Here is a 22,252-nt window from a genome sequence, read left to right on the forward strand (position 1 = left end):
TGTATTCCCTCCGTACGAAGGCTCTACCTGATTTATATCACTGCCGTGACTCTGGACTACGTTACGATTCTTTTGTGCTGGGTGGTACGCTCCACATTATCCTTTATTGGGTTGGTTTCGTGGTCAGGAAGGGTTGGGGGTGAGTTGCACGACATGATAGTCTGCTGGTCTACCTGTTCGTTGTATTGATGTTTGTACTCCCGACACGGTGAAACGTTACAATCTCTCCCCCCTCCCCCTCCCTGTGGTTCTTGCTGTATGTGAAGGTGTAGAACTGATTTGATATTTCTTCATTTGTTGGTCGGGGGTGGGTCGTGGCCAAATGTGTTTGTTCATATCCTCTGGCTCCTCCCTCATATTTTCTTTTTGTTTTGTATTTCCTTTTTTCCTCTTTTTGTCTTTTTCCTCTACCTTTCTTTTCACTATATTTCGGGTTTCGGATTAGGGCGACAGGCACGCTGTTTGGAGGGTAGGCCGTAGCCTTCTGCAGGGGTGCGGGGTGGGACGGGTGGGTGGGGTCTTTCAGATGTTTTCTTTTGGCTCTATGGCCCTTTTCTATCCCTTTATAGCGGTGCCGCTTCTGTCCTCGCTTCTCAGGCATGGGTGGGTTGGGGTCTGTTGCTATGCCACTTTTCTCAGTTTCGATGCTTCGTCGTAACTCCCATACCCTTCTTTTCGCCAGCTTCCAATTTCTTCTGTACTATTAGCCGTGGGTCACCTGGCCCGGGGTGGCGCCCATCTTGCACGATTGTGTTTTTCCTTTTATTTTTCTTTCTTTTGTTCTTCTCCCTTCCTTTCCCCCCCTTTCTGTCCCTTTTTGGTTTCTTCCCCCTTGTTTCCTTCCTATTTTTTCCCCCCCCTTTCCTGCTTCCCACCCCCTTTCCCCCCCCCCTCCCCCCTTTTCCCAGGCTCGTATTGTAAGAAGTGGGCTCGATTCGTACAGTTTCCCGCTCCCCTTGCCTCCGTTAGCGTGTTATTGGGTGGGGGTCATGAGATCTTGGTAGCACTTGTATGCTTCTCCACTATATTTTGCGATTGTTTTGTGCTACGGTCATATCGTGCCCTTACAACCTCTTCCCCCCCACCCCTTCCCCCCTCCTCTCGTTTTGGCATGGGTGTAATCCTGTTTTTGTGTTTTTCCGTATTTGTGAGTCAGTCATGAGCCTTGTCCCCTTATTATAAAATAGACCTCACTGATCCTGATGTTGGGCCGTTATTGCCGCTTATCCCGTCTCTAGCATTGTCCAATTATGTTTGCTTGCCTGCCAACTGGCCTTGTGTCGCTTATTTTGATTCTTGATCGTTTTTGACTTGTGGCCGGCCGGATTGGTTGTAGGCCCATACATGTTTAACCTAATAATGCAAATAAAGGTCTTCAAAAAAAAAAAAAAAACAGGTAAGCCTTCATTGCAGCATGCCAAGGAGGCAAATGTGAAGGTACCGGAAACCACACACACTCATTCCAACACACACATACCCGAGTTCACTTCTCAGTGCATTTGGTAGTGGTGGAGCAGGTGTCATCCTCCACCGTGGAGATGCGTTTCTCCGCCTCGTCCAATCTTTCCCCATGTTTCTCCATCTTGGCAGACATTGCGTCCATACGCCCCGTCAGGCCATCTAACTTTCCATTAATATCCTGTAGATTGGTTTTGATGTCTTTGAGGATGTCCACCATATTGCATTCCTCCGAGTCACCGGTGGCAGTGTCCTCGTCCTGATGTTCGGGCTGACCTTTTGGGGTTTTACGAGCTTCAAAGTTTATTTTAGATTGGTGCCTGTCCGGTTTACCCATGGTTACTAGTAATAGGCCGGTCCGGTATGACACGAGGTCGTCTTGAATAGCGATTTTTAAGAAATCGCTATTTCAGAATCGCAAATTGGTATGTATGTACAAATTTGCTTTTTTTTCCAGCGAATTCTTAGTATTCCTTAATTGCGATTAGCATATTGCGAATCACAATTAAGGAATACTTTCCCATTCATTTCTATGGACCAGTAGGCCCATAGGAATGAATGGGAAGGTATTCTCAATTTTGCGATTCGCAATTTGGAAATCGCAAATTGAGAATAATTTCAAGGGTGCAGGGGTGTCCAAAGGACACCCTGTTGCACCCCTGAAATATGCATGGGTGCACATGTGGCGCACATACATGCCCTAAGGGCATGTATGTGCGTAACAATGGCACTTTGAAATATGCTGAAATGTGCATTTTTCAAAGAAATCGCAACTTACCACCAACTAGAAGTTGGTGGTAATTTGCGATTCCTTAAATGCAGTTGCAAAATAAGGAATCGCAAATTTTGCGATTCCTTATTTTGCACCAGATTTTACTTCATACAATTTCGGCCTTTGTGAATGCGAATTTGCTTCATACATATGGCCTTAGGTCTTCACTGCCACTTCCAGAAAGAAAGGACGGGCCAAGTGGTAGTAGCGTGTCATTGCAGGAGTCTGCACTGGTACATGGATCAGGAATGGTGATGTACAAGTTGGAATAAGCTTGGTGGAGCTGAATAGGTCACTTGGTGTCAGAAGTAACGAAAATGGGTAAACGATGAGACAAAAGAGGTAAAAGATTAGACAAATAAATTCATTCATACTGTACGCCATCTTTAATTCGTCAAAGTGAAGACTACAGTTTATTTTGCTGGTATGTGGCATCTGTTGTCATTGAAGCATGTTGCTATGTTTCAGTGGTGAAAAAACTGTGAAGAAATAGGAAATGTTATGTGCAAGCACATCATTGGTCCAGAACCAGGTCAATATTGCGTCAAGAAAACTTCAAAATATCCTTGATAGGCTCTCTGTCATGTGCCTTCTGCTGCAGCTATAGCCCCCTGAAATCTCCCTGACGCTGGGAGACGCAGGGAGCACAAAAACTGAACATGTACAGGAATGCCTGGCTGCACTGAGCCTGTCTTGTTAGCATAGGTTTAAAATCATTCATTTGTCAAGTATGATTGTTTTGCTCAGCATCTCGCTCGCATGCACCTCCTCTCTTGCCAGGCCAAACAGGATGACTATACCTAACAATTTGCTCCTGTCTTTTCTCAGTGCAGCCTCCTCATCACCTCAGCATCACCACATCTATTGCGGATGTTTGTGCCACATTTTAGGTGTGATGTTATACCTGCACCGGAACACCACCTGGTTCCACTTGAAGGTATTTTGCACATGCATTTTTACCGTTTTGAGACTATTCTAAATTTACGAAATCCATACGATTTGCGAATGACTACAATCGATTCACATTTAGGAAAAGATAAAATCGAGTAGCATTTTGCGATTTGTTATTTTTATGCTATGCTGACCAATGTTACCCAATTAACCTTTTAAGCTCTTTAGTCCACCACAAGGGTCCTGTTTTACAGTCACAAATAGGTATCATACATAACGGCCATAGAAACAACACAGGCTATGAATAGGAATGAATGATAGTTAAACAGTACTTTTGTGGGTGGGCTTTGGCTGCTCAGTGCTAAAGGGGGTTTTGGGAATTATGCCAGGAGTGGCAGGAGTGTCTGGCTGACCCCCATTATGCAGGACACCCACTTTGTGCCGAGGTTCCATGCAGCACTGTGGCCGACCAGTGTTGAGCCATAATAGGTGGGCAGGCACTCCAAAGATATTTAATAGGACTTCAAATGTTTTGCTTTATCTCGGAACTGTGGTACACTAAATGAGACCATATTATGTAGATGCTGTTGTTATCAATAACCTAATAAAGAAATGTGCAACACAAAAAGGATATTTTGAAGCCAATTCACAAAAAAGAGAGGTTGCTGATGAATGGGGTCCCTGCATGGTCGTGGAAGAAGACAGGCAAGGTTCGAGCAGACAAAGTCCAAAATCTGTGCTCAGGAAGACTTTGATGCCAATGAGTTGCGACTAGGTGTCAGTCCCAAGGAAGCCCTTTCTATGTTTGGACTTAATGCTTTTTTGGAAGTCAAATCTCCTTCGCTAGGGCAAACCAGATCGAGGCTTTCAAAATAAGTGTGTCAAAACTATAAGTCCAAGTTTCCTAGTGTAATTATTGAGTGTGTTGTTCAAGAGATGAAAGAATTGTTTGTATTACCACCGTGTTCCTAAACCTGTTTAATGGGACTGATGATAGTAACCTGAAAACACTGCCTGCACAAAGTTAGCTTGGCAGACTAATAAAGGGAATGTGGTCCTTTAGGACTTACTTACTCAGCGCTGGTACACTCTACTGAATCTTTGCACCGGTGGGTAAACAGTCATACCCCTAATGTGCTGGAGAAATTCCACGATTTGCATCAGAGTAGTTTAGCAACAATTTTGGGATTGCTAATAGAATCATATGTTTTTGTGTATGGTGTATGAATATTGAGGGGCAAACTTCTCAAGGACACATCGCCGATCTAGCGGCACTTTACCGCCACGAATTCGCGACAGAACCATCGCCCTATTCACAAGCCTGCGTTAACAGCCGATATCGCCAGTTTATCTGCGATAGCTGTTGCAAAAAAAATCGCCTAGTCTGACAGCGACAACAAACGCTAATCATATGCAGAGTAGGCGTTCCCGTAAAAAAACTCACAATAACACCACTTTGCGATATTCTCAACGACCAGCCAGATCGGCGATGCGGGCCAAAAACAGGCGATAAACCTGCAGTATAAAGGGAGCCCAGCCCAGAGCCACATCTGAAGACCAACAGATGCCATGGACCCACCAATCATGCATCATTGACACCTAAGAAGGCCACAACACCCACCGCCGCCCCAGTACTACCACCCAGGCAGCGCAGAACCAGACAAACAGTCGCCCTCTTGTACTTGTCCACAATATGAATGATCAGAGTCACTAAATAAGCTCAAAAAGTTTATTTTGACACCAGTGAGACATGAAACAGCCAGCATTCGAGCCACGAGCAGCCGCAAAATGCATGAAGCGAGCACCATCAGCTCTGTCACGATACCATAGAATACAAAAGGAGCGTCATACCATAAAGACAGTGAGAAAGGCGAAATCACCAGGCCCAATCGCCCTCTCTTTGGCAGTAAGAAGCCACCTAACATAGCAGAAGATCCCTAGGAGTCATTAGCAGACCCCCTACCTGAAAGCCTAAATGCAAAGGTCTACATCATAGGAACCGGAGAGATCAGCTCCATGGAACTGCTTCCTTCGGGTGTGTTTCAAAATGATGCAACCACGTCATATCAAAGCACGATTAGTCCAAATTGCAGATGATGCTAACATGTCTTGCATTGTTAATAGGGACTGAGCAGAACAGAACAACAAGAGACATTGTTGACCGACCGTGTACATTACGTCCAGACAGAATGTGATGTGAAAGCTGAGAACGTGAACAACAATCTGTCACCATTTACAGGGCAGAGGTGAAGTGTTGCGAAAACAATCTCCAGCAGAGGCGTGCGCAAAAGCAGCAGCATAGGGCAAGCAAAATCAGGCCAACTTAGTAATGTCGACAATGTATCCAAAGGGCCTCATAACCCCATATGACACCCTCCCCCTGGTGAGTCAGTATGACATAGACAGGAGAACGTAAACAGAGTTAAAAAGTCAGACAGTGTCCAAAGTATCGGTGAGGGACTACCCCCAAAAAGAAAAGGGCGAAATCGTTGAAAAAACAGAAAGTCAGTAGAAAAAGCTAAAGGCACATTGAGCTGCAGAAAAAAGAGTCAATAATGCAGACAGCATAGTTGTGACGACCTCAGTAGTTAATCCATGAAGGTACATGTGCAAAGAAATGGAATTCCCTCCAACAGTTCATCCCTGTCATTGGTAGAAAAAATCAAATTAAGTAAGTTGAAGGAACAATGATGTACCTTATATGCAGGAGCATCCAAAACCAGGAATGGGAAACTTGTGTGATATTCAATGAAACTACAATGTAGGAAAGTCTGTGCAGCCGCACAGATATCCCATTGAGCCAAGATTCCAAGTAAAGCTGCATGCGTCATCTGAGGATCCCCAGAACAAGCCTGCTCATGCGCCTCCAAGAAAACCATCAACCGGCTGAAATCAGGGACGGGACACCATGTGTTCGATAGGCACAGGTCCATCGCCCAGGAGAAATTACATCTCTTGCAATGGAGCACAGGCTGGACGCAAGTATAGTATGCAAATCGAAAGGTCAATCGCCAATCGTTGCTAAGGGCAAGCATCCAAAAGTCTCATACAGGCGAGTGTAGTAGAGTTGGAGCTGGTCCGGCTTGTGCATAGCCTCAAAGTGAGCAGCCATTACGAAGCACAAAGAGGAGGATCAGGATACCAGCCTCAAGAGCCAATATGAAGTGACCCCCGCCGAAGACACTGGAATAGGTAGAATGAATGAATTCTGGTATTACCCTGAATACAGTTTGGACAGAATAGACCATGCCAGATCCCCCACATTAGAAAAAATTTGCATGGCCTGTCGTCTCAGATGCATTGCATATTTGGTGAATTAGTTCCCTCACATGAAGTGGGAGGACAGTGTCGAGAAGCGACTGTATCGGACTCGAGGTCCCAGGCACCTACAATCCTTGGATTATTCTCTGGCGGGAGTGAGGGCCAGCTCCAGTTGGTAGAAAAGGGAATTGTACCTGATTTAATTTTTGAACTCTGCTTTCAGATTCGTAATGCAAGGCCAAAGTGTAGAATCTTGACTCCCTTGCGTGGGCAGGAAAAGGCCTTACTACAGCAAGTTACGCCCAGGGACACTGTTACCAAGTTTTGGACTCCCGCCCGCAAGCCACAGTAGTCTTGATTGTGTAACATAAGTTAGCTGCCGTCAGTAGGCAATGTAAAGACAGGCGTGAAGGATGGTCTTGGTGTCCCCATCAGTGGGCATGCTGGATTCTGCTCACACACGTTACATCTGACGTGCAATTGGAAATGTTTGCACACATGAAATTGACACACTGTTGATTCACACTCCTCCCCTGTAAGGAGTACTGCTTTATCCTCCCTCAGACACCGATGAGCAAAGTGTAGCACCCATGATTCATGCAGGAAAGCGCTACCAAGCGGTTCGAGGCGTCAAGCAGGGGAGTTTTGTTGTCAGGCTTGCGGACATACTCAGACTGGCATGACAATGGTATGCCGTAGGAGAACAAGTGATTCTACCGCGCAGCGCACACATGGAAATAGGCTCAGGGGAGGGAGGAGCAGCTGTTAGCTTAAGTAATACACATTGATCCCACAAATTTGCCTGGAGCACACCATGGCAGACATGAATCCCAAAGTCGCACACATCACGCGCCACAAAACTTGTAGGTCTGCCAACACAGCTTGCAGATTCACTAATTCACTCATGTCTCACTTAGCTCTCATAGGTGATCATGGATATGTACTCTGCCTGTGGATGATGACACCCCTCCGAGGCCCGTACACACCGGACCAGAGGCAGTACAATGTGGCCCACAAACGCACCAGGGGCATTGTTGGTTGCACATTTGGTGTGTTTAAATCACGTTTCAGGTGCCTGGTCATCACAGGTGGCAGACTCCTGTATGGCCCAGAGAAAGTGTGCAAGGTGATCAGTGCATGTTGTGTATTGCACAACATCTGTGTACGCACCAATGCCCCATGGATCCAGGTGCCAGATGCACCAGACGATGATTAGGGGGATGAGGCAGGTGGACCACACCCCACTGCGCTGCTTATCGCTGATGATTTTATCGCTGTGGGCCCATTGCAACTTTTTTCACGTTCGGGTTTCCTTTTTTATCGGTGTCCCGGTGAGTTTAACGCGGACATTTGACGAGTTGTCGGAAGACTATCGCCTGTTGCCGGCGTGTTGTGAAAACGCCATTAACATGGCATTAGCTTCCCGTGACAGACGGCCTTCTGTGCACGCGCGTTCACCTAGGTTTGCGATGATCATCGCACGTTCTTGAGAATAACCCCCAGAGTCTTTAATATTGTGCACCCATAATGGCATCCTTTACCGCAATAAGAGCTGTTTTTCAAAATATCGAGATTTTAAAATAGTGCTTTCATAATACCACAGCAAAAATATCAACAACTAAAATATTGACTAGTTTAGTATATGTAGATAAGAACTGGTTTACTAAACTCCACATCTACATTCCTTGACGGTATATATTATTTTTTTCACCTAAAAAAACAAAGGTAAAATTGCTGCTATAGTTAGGTGAAAATTTCAGTGCAAACGTATCATTTTGAACAAAAAAAACCGAAAATTCCCCAGTTATAGTCATTTCTAGTAACTATAACTCATGCCCTAAGGTCACTATACCTAGCAACACCTCCATGCACAGTGTTGCTTTCAATCAAGTCATTCTAGATATTGCATTGATGTTATTAACCAGTTCCATGCCTTGGACATAACGGTTACTTCCAAGGCTGTGGCGCTCCAGTGCCAAGGGCATAACCATTACGTCCAAGGCACACTATTTAGAAATCCCTCTGTTGTAAACAGCAGAGGGATTTCCTTCTTTTTTTTCAGCCTTGGGAGCTGGGTAAAGTATTCTCCAGCTGCCCAAGGCATTTTCTTTTCACTGTAGTGACGATCCGCGCGCATGGCGAGCCAACTTCATTACACTATGTGAAATCAGCTGTTTGGCTCATTTCACTACCTACGTGCTCCTGGGGCTATCTCAACCCCCCGAGCACGTAAGCAGACAGGAGAGGTATCATTAGAAAGGGGAAAATCCACCCACTAGACACCAGGGAGGGGGAACGGCCCCTTAGGAAAGGGCATTTGCTCCCCGATATAAATTTGGCCATATTCAGTCTTTCTGCCCCCGGGGGTAGATGGGGGTGGTAGCCTCTAATTCGCCCCCTTGAAGGGTGTGGGGGGGGCAGAAAGCACACTAGACACCAGGAATTATTTTTTGGGGGAAAACATAGGGATGGGGCTGCCCTAAATGGGCTTTATAATGCCTTCCACCCCTTCCAGAAAGTGGTGCAGTATTTCTGCCCACCCTGAGGTGCAGATGGGGGCAAAAGACTCTGACCTGCCCTCCCCGGGGAGACCGAAAGCCCACTAGGCACCAGGGATTATTGTTTAAAATAATAACGATAGAGGGGTGTGGGCTCCCCACCATGGTCATGCAAATCCCCCTACTCCAAATACAAAAGGGACAGTCTTTCTGCCCCTTGGGAGGTAGATGGGAGGGGGGGGTCAGAAAGCCCACTTGACACCAGGAATTGTTTTCCATTCTAAAAGATGGGTAGAGGCACCCCAGAAGGGGCATGCTAATGCCCCCACCACCAAAACAAAAGGGGCAGTGTTTCTGCCCCTCTGGGGCAGATGGGGGTTATTAACCCGATCTGACCTCGAGGATGTACAGAAAGCCCACTAGACACCAGGTTTTTTATTTAATTATAGAAGAAGGATCGGGGCTGCCCACAATGGGCAAGGCCATGCCCACACCCACAATTATAAAAACAGAAGTCTTTCCTCCCCCGGGGGAGGCAGATGAAGGTAATTGCCCCCGATCTGCCCCTCCCAGGGGGGCAGAATGCTCACTAGGAACCGGGGATTTTTTTTGTTTTTAATATGTAGGGTTCGGGCCTTCCTAAAATGGTCATGCCAATGCACCCAACCCCCAAAAAAGGGACAGTCTTTCTGCCCACCCTGGGGGTGGGGAACAGATGGTGGTTATTAGACCCGATCCGCCCCTGGAAGCCACTAGACATCAGAGATTTTTTTTTAAACAAAGGAGGGGTGTTGGCTGCCCATAAGGGTGATGTCAATGCCTCCCTAAAAAATTGCCCCAGTCTCTCTGCCCCACTGGGGGCAGATGGGGACAATAGCCCCTGATCTGGCTCTGGGGTGGTGAAAGCCCACTAGGCATCAGAGATATGTTTATTTGCATGTCGGGGAGCGGCCCCATAGGCAAGGGTTGCTCTCCTTTTTTGTGAACACATTTTGGCTCCTTCTGCCCCGTCCCCCTTGTAGGCAGATCAGCAATATTTTTAGGCTCATAGGCTCCTCTGTCCCCAAGAAGGCAGTAAGCCACTAGACACTAACAAAAGTTTCTGTGTGTGTGTGAACTGGAGTTCGGCTGATGTTCTGTGTGTACTGGCGTTTTGCTGGCTGTGTGTGCACCTGCATTTTGCTGGCGGTGTGTGCGGACTTGCACTTAGTTGGCCATGTGAGTGAAACAGTGCGTGGCTGACAGTTTGCATGGACTGTCACTTGGCTATGGGTCTGTGTGGAGGGCACATATCTGGCGGTGTGCGTGGACTGTCACTTGGCTTGCAATGTGCATCAATGGCGTTTGACTGGTGGTGTGTATGGGTGGCGCTTGGCTGGTGGTGCGGCTTGCATGGATCCCCCAGCATTGTATTACCCAGAATTCCCTGCAACCCTTAAATTTAGCTAAAAAGTCACATGTTTCTCACATTTCTGTGTGGTAAAGTTGTGCCACTGGTGGTGGGAAATTTGTGCTGGTGAGGTGATCTCACAACCTTACCACATGGAAATGTGAGAAAAATGTTACTTTTTAGCTTAATTTGATGTTTGCAAGGGTTGCTGGGTATGAAAAATTTGGGAGATCCATGCAATCTCACTTGGGCCTTCTACAGGGAAGGGCTCAAAAGTATTTTCGAGGCATCAAAATTATTTATTGAAAAACAACTTGGTTTTGCATTTGGGCACTGCATCTTTGGTCCCTGACTCAGTGGCCATGTAGGGAAACCTAACATACCCAGCTATTTCTGAAAACTAGACACCCAGGGGAGTTTAAGAAATGTCACTTGCATGGATGCCCCAACATTTTCTTATCCAGAATCCCCTGCAAACCTCACATTTTGCAAAACAATCAAATTTTCCTGACATTTCTGTGTGGGAAAGCTGTGGGATCATCAGGCCGACAGAACGGATATATGATTAAATAACTACTGCCTAAACAACGAATTCCCAAACTACTAAGGCTAAACCACGAGCAATGCCAAACCACTACATTGTTAACAACGAGTTCTTAAACCACGAAAATGTTTCAATTTGCTCATTACCCGATTATACCACTTCCCTCTGGTGTAATGGTTTTGCTGTTTCAGTAGGTGATTTTAGTCTTTTGTAAAGGATTTAGATTTTTGTGAGCATTGGAGCCCTCACATTTTCCCAGAAAGTGTTGAGATCATAGCAGGTCGGAAGCAGCGTGGTTATTAATAAGCTTGGATGATTTCCGAATCAGTTCTAGGGCATAGCCACTGGCCGCCCTTATGAGTGGGTGTTTTCACTAATTGCGCGGCACCTATGAATCTAATGGCATTCAGTGGGTGGAGTCTGGAAGTTTAGTAGTCGAGTCTACTCAGATATGGAAGTTGCTAGAACTACAGGTGCAGGTTCGGGCTTGGACAAGCTTCATTGAAATTAGATTTCTGAAACACTGCATCACTAAAGACTTCAAGTGTAATAATGACCTCAAACACTTAACATCAGCCAATGTAATACGTCATTCTTACGTTCTGGATGAAACAGTTCAACAACATTTGCAACAGAGGCATTATAGGCCTAGAGCTATCTCTCATGCCCAGTTGTTTTGTATTTTGCTGTTTTTTCGTACGTTCCAGAAAGTACCTCTTCTTAAATGAGTTTCTGCAAAAATATCACAGAGAAGTATCTTATATTAAATATTAAATGCAAGTTACCCAATAGCTTTCTTTCGGATACATAGACTAAAATACCCTTGTTTGATTGCAAAAGTACATTCGCAAAACTTCCATGCCCAACACATTTTAAATGCTCTGTGGTCTTTCTGCTTTAGCCAACATGCTCCCCTAAAGGAGTGATTCATTCATTTGTTTTTGTGATGGTTTTCGGCCAGCGAATTAGTGAAATGCAAAGTGATTCAAATAACACACCTGAGATATTTCTTTCTTGGTTATGCTATTCATACCCATGCCCCTAAACGGAAATGGCCTTACTCTATAAATGTATGTATAACTCTATTTCTGCAAATCATTGTGCGCTGTTGTTATTACTGGAAAAACACTTTTATTTCAAAGCCTATGTTTGCACTGTGTTCAGCTTACTGTTTTATTGTTACAGAAAATGTTAACTATTACACAGAAATAGTATTACCTCCTGAAAATCCAAGGGGATGGGTCTTAATATAAGAAATCAACATTAAAATTGCCTAGGACGACAAACTTCTTAATGACATGTGGTTACACGTTCCATAATACATTTAAAAGGCCTGACAACCTTCAACAAAAGCCTTATCGCGGGAACCAGTCTGGAAAGGCTTGTCATTGTTATTACAATAGTGCCATCTATTGGCCAGTCACAAGATCGTTTTTTTTCGTGGTTTATGAAAGTCGTTGTTTGGTAGTTAAGGGATGTCGTGGTTAACAGATTGGTCGTTGTTTGGGGTTCGTTGTTCAGGTCAGTCGTTTTTCATACCTCGTTATTCAGGCTGTTTCCCGATAGAACTTTCCTACCACCCAGCCTTCCACCAGGTCTCCCGAGTAAAACCACAAGTGAGTTACCAATTTTATCGGGAGACTTGGGGAAATGCTGGGTGGGTGGAGGTTTGTGCGCTCCTTGCAGATTCCAGAACTTTCCATCACAGAAATGTGAGGAAAATCGTTTTTTTAAATGTATCTATTACAAATCTTGAGGTTTGCAAGGGATCCTGGGTAACATAAGCTGGTGAAAGTCTCACAAGTCACCACATCCTGGATTCCACTGGGTGTCTAGTTTTGAAAAATGTACAGGTTTACTAGGTTTCCCTAGGTGCCAGCAGAGCTAAGGTTAAAAATCCACAGCTAGGCACATTGCAAAAAGACGGTCAGTTTTCTGTGGAAAAATGTGATGGGTCCATGTTGCGTTTTGGGCCATTTCCTGTCACAGGTGCAAGGCCTACCCTCACAAGTGTGGTACAGTTTTTATCGGGAGACCTAGTGGAACAAAGAATAGTAGAACAAGTGTTATTACCTGCTCTCTTTTTACGCATTTCAACCTTCGAAATATAAGACAGTGTGTAAAAAAAAAAAGACATTTTGAAAAATACCCTCTAATTCACATACTGGTATGGCTACCCACAAATTCAGTGATGTGCACATAACCACTGCTTCTAAACTCCATATCTTGTTCCTATTTTGGAAATACAGTGCCTATTTTTCACTTGTTATATTTTACCAAATGAATTGCTGTATACCCGGTGGACAATGAAAAACCACTGCAAGGTGCAAGGTGCAGCACAGTTATCGGCTCTGGGTACCTCTGGTTCTTGGTGAACCTACAAGCCCTATATATCCCTGCAACCATAAGGGTCTCACAGATGTAACAGTATATTGCTTAAAAAAATCTGACATAGTAAGAAGAAATTAAAGGGGAAAATGTAGGCACAAATGGCAGTTTTTTTCAACTCAATTTCAAAATATCTATCATTTCAACGGTTAGTTTCCATAAGAAAACCTTGACCCCTTGTTGAATTCAGAATTCTATCTACTTTCCAGAAATGTATAGCTTTCCAGCATCCATTATTTGTTTCACACACATTTCTGTCACTAACTGGAAGAAGGTTCAAAGCACAAATAGAAAAATTGCCAAAAACTGTGTAGAAAAGTTTGATTTTCTAACAAAAGTCTGCCTGTTCCTGAAATCTGGGAAGATGGTGTATTTTAGCACCACAAACCCTTCTATGATACTATTTGCAGGGAAAACCCCATATGCTTTCTTCTGCAGGACTTTTTTCACATTTTCCCCTCAAAAACCCAAATTTAGCTGTATTTTGGCTAATTTCTCGGCCCCCTCAAGGGAAATTCACAAACCCTAGGTACCCTTAGAATCCTGATGATATTGGAAGAAAAGGACACATCTTTGGAGTGGATACCTTATGTTATGTGGACAAAAAGTTACAGTGTCCTAAGCCCAAACTACCGCAAATAGCCAAAAAAAGGGCATGGCACGGGTGCTGGGAGGCCTGGCAGCGAAGGGGTTAATGGTGTCCTCGAACATTTCATGAGTGATGTAATATATGGGGCAATTAGCAGACCAAAGGGAATGCATGGTGTGGCGCTGGGCGCAGAAGTGGCCAACCCCACAGTTGTACACAGCTGACTTTATGACGTAACAATATACAGGGTCCCAATCTAATGTGAGTGCCATACCACTTGCAGGGCACAGCCTTTGGCCGTGGGCAGCGTGGGATTGGGCACATGACCAGGCCCAATGCACAACTTCCTGCTGGGTGCCCAACCCCAACTCCCTCACAGCACAAGGCTCACTGTGTCCCAGGATGCTTGTTTCCCGTCAGGGGAAGACCTGGCTTTTTCAATTCAGGCTGGACTGTTCCCATGAGGCACAGGGTCAAGACTGATTTACAAATGGCTGGGTTTGCACTGGGGTGGCGAAGTGAGCTTAAAAATGTAGTAAGATCTCCTATAAACATTGATTCAATGAGCCAGGAGACCCACTTTTATTTAATGTTGCTAGGGGGCTGCTGTACTGTCTGCAGCTACCCTCAAAATTTAAACAATTGTTGGCTCCACCAAGCTGACCCGAAAAGTAAAAAGGCCCTCACAAGCCATCATGGGGCGCTTCTCTGGAGTCGTGAATAATAAATGAGCAGCTCCTGTTTTTTTTGTAAACACATTTTATTGCCTTTTACATGTTATACAGCAGGTCCGCTTTCCGTGGCGCCAATAGGTAGGAAGTAGGATCAGTTTAATGCATCACATTGCAGCACTTACTTGGTCTAGTAACCACAAGTCCTGAGTTTATCAGTCACACATTCAGTCCGAGAATGCTTCTGCATACAACCGAGAAAATTCCCCCCTCCCTCCCTCCCTCCCCTCCTCAACAAATAACTGAATCCCCCCCTCCTGCCCGCACTACTGTCTCCCTACTACATCTATTGATCGCAGAAGGGAGCCTCCCCTGCGCCTGGGATGTGGGTAATGGTGCTTCGCCGGAGCCCCTATGTCGCATCTCTGTCCTCTCCTGTGTTGTTCTGTTAAGTGTTCCTCCCTCTCAGGATCTGTAGAGCTATTCGACCCTAACCTGGCCCCTGGGGGTTCTCTATTTGTGGGGGTCTCTCTGGGGTGGAAGCTTCAGATGCTCCACCATCTTTCTTTAGGTCTGCCAGCAGCACCTCCCAAGCCTGAGCTCGTTCCAGCTTGCCCACCCCGTCTTGCATTTCTAAGCAGGACCCTGGCCTCGCACCCGGCCCATTTCACCAGTTCACGTTTCGATCTGTGCACGTTGGGGACTTCCGGTTTCTTCAGCTGCGAGTAATTTCCCGTTTTGCGTGGATAAATGCAAGGTCCTGAAACCCATCTGTGGTCTTGGTTTTGGCAGTGTGTGGGAACAGGTTGAGCAATACAAGGGCTGGTGTGCAGGGAACCACCCTCTCCGTTATTCTAGCCATCTCCTGTGTGATTTCCTGCCAGTACTGCATTAAGGAGGTGCAGCTCCACATCATATGGGTAAAAGTCGCCCCCTGCGTGTCACATTTCGGGCATCTAGCGTCTACGCCATCGAAATAGCGGTTGATACGCTCTGTGGTTAGATATGCTTGGTTAAGTATATAGAAATTTATCAGACTAATCCGGGCGTTTTGTGTTACTTTAGTTGTCCATTCTAGAATATTGTCCCAGTCTTTGTCGTCTAGCGGCCTGTCAATGTCGTCCCCCCGTTTGTGTCGCAGTCGGTCCAGTGGTTGTATGGAATTGCGCCCTATTGCTCTGTAGAGGCATGCAACAGCCTTGATAGTGCCCCCAGCCTGGCTTATGTATTCACAGGTGGTGTGTCATGGCAGTTCCATTGTACCTGTTCCCCAGTGTCGCCTCATGGCCCCCGTGACCGCCCATAGAGCAGAAAATACCCCTGTGGTATATCTCGGTCAGCGCTGAAGTCCTCAAAGGAGAGAAGCTCCCCTTCCCGGAAGAGATCCCCCACTTTCGTTGCCCCTGCTTGAACCCAATCGTCTATTCCCCGGCACTGTCAACCGTGGGGAAGGGCCTCCAACAACGACATTGCCATTTCTGGTGAGTATGGGCGCTTTGTTCTGGTTTTCTGCAGGCATCTGCCCCAGCAGCGACGTATCACTCCGTGTTCATTACTGCGGGCCTGCTGGGACTTGGCAGTCCCGAGCAGGGTTCGGAACACACTGGCTGTATCCGGAGTGAAAGGTGGCACCCTCTGTCCGTCTCCCTGCACCCCTCCACCCATTGCGTGAGCCTCTGCAGCTGGCCTGCCAAATAGTAGGCCTCCATATCAGGCACAGCCAAACCACCAATGACCTAGGCCGCTTTAGAGTACGAAGGGCTACTCATCTGCGCCTTGTCCTCCTTATGAACGCCGAGTCCAGCTCCCGGATCCATGCCTTCCGATATCTACAAAGGAAGCGTAACAAAGAAGTATAGCAGCCGGGGTAGAGCCACCATTTTAAGCAGTGATATGCGGCCCATTACTGAGAGGGGAAGCCTACCCCAGAAAGCCATAGTGGCTTTGAGCGAAAGTAATGCCCTCCCTATGTTGCCTTCCTTCACATCCTCCATGGTGTGGAAGATGTGTACTACCAGATAACAGAAGCAACACGGCTCCCACCGCAGATCACCTATGTTCCAAGGTGGCCTCATATCCCTCACCAAAGGGAATAATCTGGACTTCAGCCAGTTCACTCGCAGCCCTGACGACAACCCAAATTGTTCCATCATAGCCTTTGCTCCTGACAGTTCTTCCTCTGTGTCTTTCAGGAATAGGAGGAGGTCATCTGCATATAATGCTATTTGGTGCCTCTGCTCCCCAACTGGAGCCCTTGTAGGCCCCTCCTAGCTCACCCTAAGCAAGCTAATAGCTCCACAGCCAGGGCAAAAGGCAGTGGGGAGAGGGGACACCCCTGGTGCATCCCCCTCTCCACCTGGTACTGCTTCGATATTGTGCATCCCGGATCAATATATAGTAGCCGCACCCAGCGTATGAACCCCAGTCCTAGGCCCATTTTGTTCAGCATATAAGAATCCCCATTCCCTAGGACGCTCTGCTCCTCCTACAGGCCCATTTCGCTATTGAATGCCGAGCCCAAGGTGCTGGCAAAGCTTTTGGCAACAAGGCTGGTTGGGGTTATTACCACCCTGGTTCACCCGGACCAGTCGGGCTTTATGCCGCGTCGCAATACGGCCCTTAACCTGCGAAGGCTACATGGTATACTGGGCGGTCCCCGAAGATACACGAGCCGGCGGTCCTGGTGTCGTTGGAACAACCATAAATCAGCTGACTTCCGTCTGGGTAGAGGCACTAGACAGGGCTGCCCCTTGTCCCCGCTTCTCTTTGCTCTGGCTCTTGAGCCGCTGGCGGCATGGGTCCGGTGGGACCGTTCAATTAGAGGGCTGCGTTGGACGCCGGAGTGGGAGGACAAAATCTCGCTCTACGCAGACAACATCCCGCTCTACCTCACCTCTCCCAGAGAATCCCTGATTTGTTTTCTCGATGTACTCGCGATATTTGGGAGGTATTAACTGGTCGAAATCCGTACTCTTTGTTCTTAGCGGAGATCCTACGGTGGTTCCGAGTTTCTGTCTGTTACAAATTGAACCGGTAGGATTCCGTTACCTCGGTGTTTATGTGACGTTAGACCCGAAGCTGCTGTACGTGAACAACTTGGGCCCCCCGCTGACCCGGCTGAGAAATGATGTGGAGAGATGGAAGGCACTGCCACTTTCACTGTTGGGTAGGGCGGTGCTCTTTAAGATGATGGCTCTTCCTCGTTTCCTGTATGCACTTCAGAACGCAATGGACCCTGTGCCTACTTTAAGGAAATTGAGGCCCTTCAAAGGCAACTTCTTTGGGAGGGCAAGCCTCGTATCGCCTTCTCTAAACTTTCTCTACCCTGGTACGATGGGGGAATTGCAATATTATCATCGAGTGCTCGATGATAATATTGCATTGTTTGAGCTATTTTTATAGCATGTTGATCTCGTCATGGTAACCGACCTGCTATCATCTGGAGCACCACTATTGAACTTTATTTTGAAACTCTCCTTTACCAGCTGTGCGCTCATATCTAAAAACAGTTACCAATTCTGCATTGTACGATGGGGGAATTGGTTTGCCGGATTTGCGGAAGTATTATTGGGCCTCCCAGCTGGCAGCGGTTAACCACGCTATCTACGGGTCTCCTGGAGATCCCGGGTATGCGATGGACTGCGGGCAAGTACCAGGGGGTGACTTCATGAGGGCTCTGTATTCCAGGGCGGGTAGTTTTCCCCTCGCTGGACCAACGGCCCACGCAGTACAGGTGTGGCACGCGACCACTCGGCACCTCAAGTGGGATGGTATACTCACCCTTGCGACCCCGTTATGGAACTCTGAGAGATTGGGCAGCTTGTGGAAAACAAAGGGTTTTGACAAATGGGATCTTCTTGGGATCTCGCAGATAAGGGACGTTTGGGGGAAAGACACTGTGCTCGCATTTGGTGCTCTCCAGGAGAAATACCAGCTACAAGAGAGTGAACGTTATCGGTATCTCCAGGTTAGGCATGCCCTACTTACACATGTTCCCAGGGACGCGGGGCTCCCGGACGCCTCACCCTTGGAAGATCGAGTGTTAGATGGTTACCTCCCGGAAAAGACTATCAGCCAGATTCATCATCGGCATGTTTGGCGAGTCTGTAATAGCGAATAATAAGGAATCGCTATTACAGACTCGCAAAACAGGATTCATGTAGGAATCACAATATTTATTGCGATTCCTACAGCTTCCTTATTTGCGATTAGCTAATTGCTAATCGCAAATAAGGAATAACTCCCCATTAATTCCTATGGGCCTTTATGGGAAGACATATCAATGTGCGAATCGCTAATAGCGATTCACATTTTGATTTTGCGATTTCAAGGGTGCAGGGGTGTCCAATGGACACCCTGTTGCACCCCTGAAATGACATTGGATGCTGGTGTTACGCACACACATGTCCTTGGGACATGTGTGTATGTAACATACAACTTAGAAAAATGCACTTAAGTGCATTTTTCTAAGTTTCCGCTATTTACCACGAGGTTTGACTTCGCAGTAAATGGCGGCCGAATTTTGCGAATTCGCAATTTTTAAATGTTTCATGAATTGCATTTAAGGAATCTCAAATAGAGATTCCTTAAATGCAATTCCTTGCAAATTTGCGAATTCTATAATTGCGATTTTTGCTTTTGGGATGATGAATCCCAAATGCAAAAATTGTGCTCGCAAAGGGCCAGATTCTCAGAATCTGGCCCTTTGCGAGCCGATTTCACTTTGATGAATCTAGCTGAAAATCATTGATATATAAAAAACTCATCAATAATACGGGAGACCCACTGGCTACCACTAGGGCTCAATGGGTCGCAGACGGCCTGGAACTGGATGATGAGGACTGGCGGGAGGCAGCCTCCTCCCCAAAGGTGGTGGCCATTCAAATGAGACTCAGGCTTGAGCAGTTAAAGATCCTCCACAGGTCGTATATCACGGGGCCCCAACTTGTGCATATGGGCGGGGCGGAGAGCGGGGAGTGTCAGAGGGGATGTGGGGAGATTGGAACCCTCATGCATATTTTGTGGCATTGTGCAGAAATACAAGACTACTGGGTCAAGATTCATGACAAGATGTGGGAAGTGCTGGGGGTGGAGTTGCCATTGGAGGCTCGGAGGAGTGTCTTGAATGTCTGGGAGCCGTCGGACCTGAGTGCGTACGGGAGGCAGTGGGCGACCCTTGCATGTATGATTGCGAAGTGTAACATTGCTCAGTTGTGGGGTGCTGGCCAACCGCCTAGGGTTAAGAAATAGATGGAAGACCTGGACTGGTGCATGTACAGGGAGAGGACGGTCTGCATCGCTAGGGGCTGTCCTGCGAAATGGGGGAAGGGTTGGGGAACCTGGAACAGTCACCGTGGGGATATATGTGTTCCCCCAATTGTCAGGAAGAGGCCGCAGCGCATGAGTCCCTGTGATCCCTGAAATGCTATCCTGTGTGTATTTCCTGTGGTTTGAAAAATGTATGTCTGTAAATTGTGGCAGCAGTACAGGTCACCTGATGCCTTTTCTTTTTTGCTTTTGTTAATAAAAAGAAAATAAAAAGAAAAAAGAATCCCCATTCAAGGCTGTCGAATGCCGTTTGCATGTCAATGGCGAACACTGCCCCTCCCTGGACCGCAGTCACCCGAGTTCGATAATGGGCAGCAGTTGACGAATATTTAAGGTTGTGTTCCGGCAAGGAATGAAGGCTGCCTGGTCATGGTACACCAGAGGTATCATGTAAGGGAGCAGCCGCATTGCCAGCACCTTGCTTAGAATTTTAAAGTCAAGATTTAGCTACGACAATGTTCTGTATGCTGCGCAGGCCAAGGGGAACTTGTCCAGCTTCAACAGCGGGATGACCACCGCCTCCCTAGTGGTGCCTGGTAAGTGACCTCTCTCCCTCACCTCCGGGAACATCTCCGCCAATCTGGGAGACAGCTCTCCCGCGTATGCTGCATAAAACTCATCCATGGCCGGCGTTTTCCCCTTGCCAGTTCCTTAATAGTTGCCCAGATTTCGCGTTCTGAGATATCAGCTGCTACGAGCTCGGCGTCCGCGTCAGTTAGCGTGTGTAACGGGAGGTCTGCCAGCTATTCCTCGACTTCCCCTTCCCCTCGGGGCCCTGAACTCTTATAAAGTTTCTCATAGTAGCTGCAAAACCTATTGTTGATGTTGTCCTGTCGGTATAGATAGCGCCCCTCCGGATCTGCCAATTCTATAATCGTATTCTCCCTGCGGGTGGGATTAGCGAGCCACGCAAGCAGTCTACCCGCCTTGTCTCTCTCGGCATGGATCCTGTCCATGTATGCTCGATAGTCAAAGCACCTCAGTCTCTCTTCCTGTACCGCCACCTCCTCCTTCACCTCAAGCAACTCCTGGATGAGTTCTGGATTGTTTGGGAGTCTGTGTTCTACCTCCCTCAAATCTCGATCGGCCCATTCCACATCAGTCAGTAGTGCACGTCATACCCCTATGGAAATTGCCATGCAACGTCCCCTGATCACTGCCAAAGGCCTCCCAGTCTGTTACCCTGGAGTCTGTGGATTGTGCATTGTCCGCAAAGTATGTGGTGATTTGTTCCTTAATCTCATGGTGGAACACTCGGTCTTCTAGTGCCTCAGGCTAAGGCACCAGGTGGGGATGGGCTGCAGTGTGAATCCCCACTGTAGTCTAACCAATAGGGGGTTGTGGTCTGACACTGTTCGAGTGAGGTACTCCACACGGCGGAGTCGTGTGTGCATGTCCAGAGAGCATAGGAATGTGGCCAGGTGGACGTGTACTTCATGTACATGGGAAATATGAGAGTACTTCCTATCTAGTGGGTGCGTGCGTCGCCACGTGTCCACCAGCTCCCAATGAGACTGCCAGTCCCTGAACTTCCTGGCTATCCTATGTACCGGGGCATGTGCAGAGGTGGGTGGGAACGGTCCATGACTGGGTCCGCTATACAATTAAAATCTCCCCATAACAATTGACCCGGTCATGTAGGGCGCTCAAAGAATGCCCCTTGGTCTGTATTTAGGCCGTAAATATTTATCAGTGTGATGTCTTGCCCGTCTAGGTGCCCTGTGACCACCACATATCGGTCCTCTGGATCTACTATGTGTCCGGTGTGTTGGAAGGGGACGCCCGCCCATATCCAGATCAAGACCCCTCTGGGGAATGCCGAGAACATAATATAGTATGCCTGGCCTCTCCATCTATGGTGTAGTGCCACCCCTTCGGCAGCCAATGTGTGCATTTCCTGCAGCATTGCTATGTGAACCCCTCGCCTATTCAGATGTGAGAAGATTTTGTAGCATTTGTGCATAGAGTGAATCCCCTGGACATTCCAGGAAAGGAGCTTATATTCCCACTGATTGGGCATTATAGATCAGCCTTTCCACCTCCGTCTGGCCTCCTCTGCCCTGCCCAACTCCCGGTGCCCTGTGTTGCATGGTGGGATCCTCCGTGCAGCAGCTCTTAAACCCCCATAAGGATAGACAGCAGTGCCCCAACTTAAAACAATAGAACTCCCGCAGCTCCCCCTCCCCGGGACAAGTGAGCAAATCTCTCTCATCCAAACTGCACTAAAGCGTACAATCAGGCTAAAGCGCAACTTTTGGGTGGTGGGTAGAGTACAGCTTGCTGGGAGGAAAGCCTTCCCCTCCGCCCCACCAGGTCCCCCCCTTCCAATGGTAAGATTGCATGGTGCTCATCCTGAGCCCCTCTAGCTCTCGATCCAGTCTCTAGTCTGTGTGCACTCTCTTCCCCCGAATCCTAAAGTCCGGCAGATACTTGTGTGGCAGGCTTAGGTTAGATCAGGTCGT

The sequence above is a fragment of the Lissotriton helveticus genome, chromosome 2_1 (assembly GCF_964261635.1).
Source record: "Lissotriton helveticus chromosome 2_1, aLisHel1.1, whole genome shotgun sequence".
In the NCBI taxonomy this organism is placed as follows: domain Eukaryota; kingdom Metazoa; phylum Chordata; class Amphibia; order Caudata; family Salamandridae; genus Lissotriton; species Lissotriton helveticus.